Consider the following 7727-nt stretch of genomic DNA (forward strand, 5'->3'; position numbering starts at 1 on the left):
TTTTTTTGCACCAGGGATCGAACTTGGGACCCTGTGCCTGTAAGTAATGATACAGTCTTTAGGGTTAAAGCACAAAAATGATTAACACAGTATTTAAATGGGTGACTACCTCTTCCTGGGAGGAAAGTGTGTGATGGGCATTGAAGATGTTTACTCTTAAGTTTGGGACATCAATAATTGAGTGTTCATTAACTTTTTCCTATTATTATTTATTCCTCAAAATATTCTTATATATCTTATATACTTTTTATGTGTAGGATATAACTTATAAAACACTTTTTAGAAGTTCAGATTTTATAGCCAAATTACCTGGACTTGAATCCTAGCTCAGTCACTCCCTGGATCGGTGCCTTGTGTAACTAATCTGTTGGTTTCCTCATGTGTAAAACAGAGAAAGTAATATCAGAGAATAGTGCACATTAAAAGAACTAATTCAGATAAGGCTGTATTATGTTTGGTATACAGTAAGTGCTCAATAAACAGCAGCTATAGTTTATTTTTCAGTATTGGCAATGGAACCCAAAGTTTTGCTCTGAGCCACATACCCTCCCTTTATAAGTCTTTAATTTTGAGACAGGGTCTCACTAAGTCACTAAATTCTCAGGCTAGATTCAAGTTTGTCACCTTCCTGCCTTGGCCTCCAGAATGCTGGGATTACAGATGTGCACCATCATGTACAGCTGCTATAGTATTCGATTGTTATACACCTCAGAACTCAAGGACCTGCTATTTTGTGGATGAAAACACTAAGCTCCCGAGCTGTTGGCTGGCTTGTCCAAACCCTCTTGAGCTGATGACAAATCTGAACCACCTCAGTCTTTCTTACCACTTTTCTTTGATGCTTATTTCTTAAGTTTTCTAAATAGAGCAGATCTTGTTCACTTTTCATAAACTTGTTTTTCACCCACAGGAATCCTATACTTCATAGTTTCTTGTAACAGCACGAACAGGCATCTATTGGCATTGTACAGAAGGGACCATCCAAGGCTCAGCACCTTACTATCTGTCCACAGATCTCTATCACTTCTTAGTTCAGCCACCGTTTTCAAGGTGCCTCAGCTTTCTGTGGAGTTGATTCAGAGAAGCAGGGCACTCACCCCTGCTGGGGCAGCAACGGAGCTCATTTCTTATCTCGCAGTTGACACTTGCTGCATAGTTTCATGTTTCTATGTTCATCTCTCCTGCTGTGCTCTGGCTCCTTAGCCCCAAACTCCGAGAAGAGCCGAAGCTTATGCTCCTGTGGAGTTCAGGATCAGTAAGGCACAGGTGGACAGTTATTTATATATAACAACTATATAAAGAATCAAATGAGATCAAAGTGGGCAAATGCTTGGTGCTATGAGAAGATTAGGAAAAGGGAGACAATATTCGGTAGCTGGGGAGGAGCGGGGGTGATCTGGCTGATGTTCACAGAGTGCATCTCTGGTCTGCTTTTAACACATACAGCGCCTCGGGAAAAGAAAGCAGGCTTCAGAGTTTTTCCTCCTGGCCAAGACAGGCACTCACTCTTCACGCGGCTCGGGGTTTGGTGTTGCCCAGCCACCCCCAGAAGTCCACCTGTCTGCCCACCAGTCAGGAAAGGCCGAGAGAGCTGTGTCAGAGCAGATTAGCAGCTTTCCTGGAAGAGAAAACTGACTGGATTCACAGAAGCAGGGTGGTGCTGAGGGCGATTTCCAACAGATTCTGGACAAAAGGAAGGAAATGACTAGAACTCAGGGTCTAGGAAGGGCTCTGATTCAAGAGCTTGCCTCTGGCAAACTGCAGAGCAATTCCAAGAATTTGCAGGCCTTGCATGTACTGGCAGCATGGGCTTGCAAGGCAGCAGGTCACAGCTCAGCAGTGCCCACCCCTCAAATAGCTGGATATGCCGCCTGGATGGCTGTGTTGCTTAAAAAAGGAGGAGCAGGTGGAGAGGAGAAGGAGGAGGAGGATGGGGGGCTGTGGAGAAAGAAAAAGCATAGCAAGGCTCCCAGTGTAGAGCTTTCACACTGAAAGAATCAGACAGGAGCGTAATTCAAATGAGGTGCCAGAACTAACCCCAGGCAACCGCTGCATGGCGGACCTCTCTTCTCCGGGAACTGAAGATTTACTGAAGATTTGGCCTGAAGATATCTTTCTAAAAGTTTTCGGAGAGCTCCAGATAAAGCTGTGCACATCTCAGGTACATTCCTTCTCCCCCTCTCACCTCTTCCTTTCATCACACCTGTCTCTGTAAATGTGGGCCCTCATCTCACAAGCGAATCGATCCTCATGATCGTTGTCTGTGTGACGCTTTAAGGTTTTCCGGAGCGTTTTTCCATGTTTTGGTATAATGACCACTCTCACCTAAAATCACCACAATGCTCTGTGTTATATCAGAATTATTTTGCAGGCAAGCAGCTAAGGCTCAGCGGGCTAAAGGACGCATCCACATGCACGCCACTGTGCTTGCAGAATCGGAATTCGTGCTTGATCACGTGGCTCCCCATTGCCCTCTTTTCTGCTGTACCCTACTTTCATCTGAGGCTCGGGATGACCCTGGGAGTGAGGTGAGGTCCAGGTAGGTAACTCAGATCAGGAGTGAGGCCTTCTATTCCAAGCCCAGGGTGTCATTAGTATCCTTGTCATGGGAACATTTGAAAAAATACTGGACCCACTACTAATGTAGTCTGCTAAGTACTTGCTATGGTCTGAATGTGGGGACCCCCAAATTCATATGTTAGATTCTAACATGACACACACATTAAACAGTGGGGTCTTTCAGAGGTGAATAGGATTACAAATGCCCTTGTAAAGGAGGATTAAGGGAGTTCTCTTGCCCCTCTTACCATGAGAAGATTCAGCAAGCAGGCTCCTCTATGAGGAACAGACCCTACCAGAACTCCATCTGCTGTACCCAACTAAGGGACTTCCTGGTCCTCAAACCAAAATTATAAGGAATAAATTCTAATCATTTAGAAATTACCCAGTCGAAGATAACTTGTTACTCATTAGGTGAGTTAAACAGGTATGGATTATTTCTCTTCAACAAAAGGAAAAGATTGAAAGAAGAAATTTTCTTTTTTCTGTTTAGGAGAGGTTTTACTAATGTGTTAGTATTTTAGCAAAGTTATTGCAATGGATGCAAAAGGCACACAAACACATTATTGCAGGCTATAAGGTAACAAAGGAGTTTTATACAATTAAACTACTACCCAGGCCTATGGGATTTATTGAATAACTACCAGGTCCAGAAAATAAATTAAATCTGAAAGATTACAGCCAGTATTAGCACCTACAATATCTCTGAAAATAGAATGTTTAACTACTTCATTCATTTCTAATATATATTTTTTACTTTCTCCCAAATACAGTGCTCTTGAACCTCCCAAAGAAGGAAGGGCATCAGAAACACAAGAGCTGTAGTCAGTGTTGCAAGAGAACAGATTTAACACAGGACACAGAAATTTACAGGAGTAGCTTACTATATTCTCCTGCAGAGTCAAATGTGGAGGAGTGCAAGAGATCTATCAGTGCTCTGGAGATCTGTAGAATCCAGCTGAAGGCCCGGAGCCCAGGGCAATGTCCCCTGCGAGTCCAAGTCAGGAGTCAGGAGGCCGAGGAGTCCTTGATGGAGGACTCAAGGGAGTTTGTCCGCAGGCTGTAAGGCCCGTGCTGGAAGCTTGAGAGAGCCTGGAGACGACACTCAAGGGGAAGGCAAAGACCAGAGCTCCTCATAAGACAACAGCAGCCATCCTTGGTGAGGACGAAGACCGAAGCTCCTCCGAAACTTCTCCAAGGAAAAACAGCCAGAAAGCAATTCAGCAGCAATGAAACAAGCTCTTCCGAGGGAAATCAGCATAAAATCTTTCCCAGTACTCAGACAGCAGGACTCTTCAAGTGGTTCTTCCACACCCAGAACCATGTCCTGGGCCTTCCCACTCAAGTTGGCCACTAATTAATTAACCATCACGAGAATGTACAGACAAAAGTAGCGCTAGAAATACAGAAAAGGTCCTGAGCTAAATCCCCGGAGAGTGCAATACACAGTATTATTCCTATCTGATTTCCAATATAGCAAAATTATAACTAAAATATGTATTTGATTTGTTTATTAACATTCAGGGACAGCAGATTTATATATCTTGATGGTTAGCATCTACTTTGTGCTTACTTATTGTGCTTATTTTTGTAATGAACAAGAAAACACAAACCATGTCTCATCAACATTCAGAGTAAGGCAGTAATTATAAGAGAACTAGAAATTGAATAAAATACTGCTTTAATTAGGAATAATTGCTATTAGGAAATAAATAGCATTATACATTATTTTCTTCAATGAGCTTCAATTTGAGAAAATGAACAGCCAAAATGAATCTTAGGATTTGAATCATAGCAAAATAAGTCATTCTCTGATATCTGGGAGATGCATTAGCAAAGCCACAGACGTACCCACCCCTCATGCAGCAGAACCTTTTGTTAATTTGTGGGAATCGGACTGAACCTGGCTAAGATGTGGCCCATGAATGAAGTACTGGTGGCAGGTAAGAAATAGCACTTTGCACTGATTGACCAACTGCTTCTTTTACTAAGTGGCTTTGACTAAAAAAAAAGTGAAATGTTTCATCGTGTTTTCTCAGAAACTGGCCAAAAGATTATAGAGTTCACCATGCGGAGGCTTGTGTTGACTAGCGGTCACCCAGGTGTGGAATTTTAGCAAGTTGGTCCTTGGAGTAAATGGCACTGTGGCTTTGGCAGCAGATCCAAAGGAATCGTGCTCTGGAGACAGGTGGGGACCCTGGTCAGTCACTGGAGGCGGGAGCTTTGAATCACTGGTTTTTCTTACGCTGTGCTTGCCTCTGTCTGCAGAAATGGAAGCGTCAGTAACTCAAAGTCCTCTCAATGGGGTCTGTCAGGAGGAAGCCTGGGAAGCATCTATCTTCTCATTCTGTTCTTGAACATACTATTTAGAGACTTCCTTCAGAACTGTCTCACGGTGGGGTTCCACATGGAAGGAGATGGTAAATGCTGTTAAACAGGCCTAACAGCCTTCAAGATAGGATGGGCTCCCATACACATTGTAAATACCTAATGGTTTCTCTGGTGTGAGAAACTGAAAATGTAAATAAGGATCAGAATATATAATGGATAATTTGAAATAGGAAGAAAAGATCCAAAGGGGAAGGGGAAGTGGGAGGGGTAGGGGAAGAGATAGAGGGGAAAGGAATAAATACCAGAAAAGGAAGAAAAGGAAACAGTCTTTCTAAATAGGGAGAGGTGGAGGGGTTGAAGGGAGGTCAGGGGAATGGGGAAAAAATAAGAACCAAGGTTATTTAGAGTTCAAAGAGTTTCTTCAGACCCTGCCTATCAATGTGGTTCTCTAACTCTGCGGAGGGCTCTGTTGTAGTCTTGCTGAATGAACACTTTCCTGGACTTCCTGTTCAGGGAGGGGAGTCACCCCAGGTCAGATCCCTGGCCTGGACCCAGAACTCCAGCCTGCCAACCCCTGGAACCCATCCACTACCCAAAGGAGCCCAAAGCCCACACCCGCTGCTGTCCTTCACCATGCTGTTGCAGTGGGCCTGCAGGGGCCACCTCTATTCTGCCCACCCACACCCTCTGTCCTGGTTTGGCCCGGGAACACTAACCCACCTCCTTTGCCCTCCTGAAAGAAGGAAATTTTCTGTAAACCACATTAGCCTCAGTTCATTGGGCACCACGGGCAAAATCATACTAATTTCTTCTCTCTTTTTGTAGTGTAGATGCAGCCCTCAAGGGACTAATATAAAAATTAACACAACCAGAACATTTTCTTCTGCTTCTTTAGTATTTACTAGACTACATTTTTGGAGTTGGAAGGGACTCCAGGGAGGATTTAGCCAGACTGTTGGCTTTACAGATGAAGAGACTGGCTCCGCTGGCTGTCCCTGGCCACAGAGCTGGCCTAATGAAATTTAGATGAAATTTGACTCCAAGCCCAGGCCTCCACTCCCTGCTGCTCTCTCTTTTCCCCAAGCCTTGGCCCTTCCAGCCTCTACCCTGGAGCCTTAGATTCTGAGCCTTTTTGATTAAGCTTTCAATGAGGGAAATATAAAGATTTACCCTTTGCTTAAAATGTTGAGGGCATTGTCAGGTGATTAAAAAAGAAAGGCAGGGGGGTAGAGTCCAAAGCGCCTGGTGGGGAGTGCAGACTGCCCAACCTGTGCGGCCCTTACTGGAAAGATGAAACCTGACGAAACACCTATGGTTTGACCCAAGTCTACTCAGAGAAGTGGACTGGAGCCAGAATACAGCTGCGTTTTCTCCAGTCATTTCTCCAACACATCCTGGAGAAGGCTTGGTTTTGAGGCCCCTTTGTACTGCTGACTTAAACAGAGGTTTTTTTTTTTTAAGGTACTGGGTCAGCTGACAGAGACTGGAGTTGTCAACCCAGAACAGTTTATGAAATCTTTTGAACATATGAAGAAATCTGGGGATTATTATGTTATAGTTGTGGAAGATGTGAACCTATGACAGATTGTTGCTACAGCAACTCTGATAATCGCACATAAATTCATCCATTCCTGTGCTAAGAGAGGAAGAGTAGAAGATGCTGTTGTTAGTGATGAATGCAGAGGAAAGCAGCTTGGCAAATTGTTATTGTCAACCCTTACTTTGCTAAGCAAGAAACTGAACTGTTATAAGATTACTCTTGAATGTCTACCACAAAAAGTTGGTTTTTATGAAAAGTTTGGATATACGGTTTCTGAAGAAAACTACATGTGCTGGAGGTTTCTAAACTAAAGCTCTATTAAGAAAATTGTAAAGGAGTTGATGTTGCTGCAACCCAGTGGCCTCCATCAATGCTGAACTGAAAAACACATTGTAATATCCTAAGTATAAGGACACTTAGATTACCTGGGGCTGGTGGGCCACGCTGTGAGTTTAGATTATAAATAAATATAATAAAGGAGATGATTTTTAACCAAATGAATATATTTTTAACTTGATTCTTTTCTTGCAATGTATAAAGTTTGGCTTAAATTCTTGGTAGTGAAGAGTCTCAGTAGTAAGGGGCTGTGCTGCTCATTTTTTAAAAAATTGACTAAGGCTGTTTCTTATCACATTCTTAAGTATTTGTTTCAGAGACATTATCTAAATATACTTGGTGTCATTTCTCATGTGATTATATGAAGTTGGATTAAATATAGTTCATCTAATGTTTGTTGATCTAGTATTGGCAGACTCGATCAGCCTTTTATTTATTTATTTATTTTGATCAGCCTTTTAAAGAAGAAATGAAAATTATGAAATTGAAAGGATCCAGAGTAAAATAGATGTTTTACTTAACAAAAGTTTATATAGTTCTACATGAAGTACTACGTATATTATCTGTGAAATATTATTAATTTGTTAGAATTACTGCAAGGCGAATATAAAGATCAAAACTAAGGCATTTTTAGCAACTCTTGGGATATATACTTTTGCCTTCTTTTTCTTTGTGGGTACTGAAGCCTGCCTTTTGGTTAATGTTTTTGTAAAACATGGAATATTACAAAATTGTGGGGAATATTTTAAAATGTTTGGCACTGTATTTGTCATATCCTGAAAACGTTCATGGTAGCTTTTCCAATTAATGTGATTATAATGGTCCTATTTTTCTGTTCACTGTGGTTTATTTTTTTAAAGTTGAGTTCATATACGTTATTAATGGTTCTAATCTTTTGCATTCCATGTTACATTAAACCTGTTCATATGAAAAAAAAAAAAAAAGAAGAAAAAAAAAAAAA

At 41.9% G+C, this 7727-nt stretch overlaps 1 pseudogene; it reads left to right on the forward strand.

The window, feature by feature from the left end:
* The first annotated feature begins 6180 nt into the window (after window positions 1–6180).
* On the forward strand, window positions 6181–6747 carry LOC104862933 (annotated as a pseudogene).
* Window positions 6748–7727: the final 980 nt, after the last annotated feature.

This window comes from Fukomys damarensis, unplaced genomic scaffold, assembly GCF_012274545.1.
Source record: "Fukomys damarensis isolate Sample0158 unplaced genomic scaffold, DMR_v1.0_HiC HiC_scaffold_35, whole genome shotgun sequence".
In the NCBI taxonomy this organism is placed as follows: domain Eukaryota; kingdom Metazoa; phylum Chordata; class Mammalia; order Rodentia; family Bathyergidae; genus Fukomys; species Fukomys damarensis.